This window comes from Rattus rattus, chromosome 1 (assembly GCF_011064425.1).
Source record: "Rattus rattus isolate New Zealand chromosome 1, Rrattus_CSIRO_v1, whole genome shotgun sequence".
NCBI lineage: Eukaryota > Metazoa > Chordata > Mammalia > Rodentia > Muridae > Rattus > Rattus rattus.
This window is the reverse complement of record NC_046154.1, coordinates 108,047,578-108,048,594: the sequence shown is the minus strand read 5'-3', so window position 1 is coordinate 108,048,594 and position 1,017 is coordinate 108,047,578. Positions and strand designations below refer to the sequence as shown.

The window sequence follows — 1,017 nt, the reverse complement described above, 5'->3', positions numbered from 1 at the left end:
GACTTATTTAAATACTGAAAATATAAGTAAAATCATTCTGGAATACAAGTCACTAAGTGCAGAGGTTAACACATAGTCAATCTAGTTTTAAAAGAGTTATTTAAAATGTTTGTTGTTTTTGTTACCTTCATTCCGTTAGGCCAGGCAGTATTATTAATTATTTTAATGTTGGGCACATTTTTCTTAGTATTTTGTCAAATATATATTGGGGGGGAACTAGAATCACAATGACTAGTAGATTGTAATGTTATGCGTGATCCCGTAGTTCCTTTTTTTTTTTTTTTTTTTAAGCCTTCAGCACCCAGTATTCCCAGGCGGTCTCCCATCCAAGTACTAACCAGGCCCGACCCTGCTTAGCTTCCAAGATCAGACAAGATCGGGAGCGTTCAGGGTGGTATGGCCCTAGACCGTAGTTCCTTTTCTTAATGGCTTCACTAGCTTTTTTTTCAGGACCACTATTTTACCTATTATTCAGCCTCTCCATCAGATATGTGCACACACACACACACACACACACACACACACACACACATATACACATGCATGCACACATACACAGAGAGAGAGAGAGAGAGAGAGAGAGACAGAGAGAGAGACAGAGAGAGACAGAGAGACAGAAACAGAGACAGATAGAGAGAGAGAGAAAACAATGTGATGCTATATCAACAGGAGGAACTTCAGAGTGTCTGGAAAGAAGCCACACCTCCAGCTGAACCTTCTGCTCATTAACTGATCCTGCTTGAATGACTGAAAAGAGTTTGAGATGTTACAAGTTTAGCAAAATGGAGAAGTCTCTGCTATAGGCCTCAGAGCTGTCTGGCCTTGACTTTCTGTGTTGTTACTATAACTGCTTCTATGCTGGAACACAGAATTTGTGATAACATGGTCACTCACATAAGCTACCTCCTGCTTTGAGGTGGGAGTTGTGATTCGCATCAGCACACTTCCTCCTCCAGCCTTTGCTATGAGTATGAACGTTCAGTAGCCGCTTTAAGTCCCTGAAGCTTGACTTCTCTG

General features: G+C 41.1%; 1 pseudogene; it reads right to left on the bottom strand.

Annotated features, from left to right (window-relative positions):
* Nucleotides 1-289: 289 nt before the first annotated feature.
* On the bottom strand, nt 290-408 carry LOC116890513 (annotated as a pseudogene).
* Nucleotides 409-1,017: the final 609 nt, after the last annotated feature.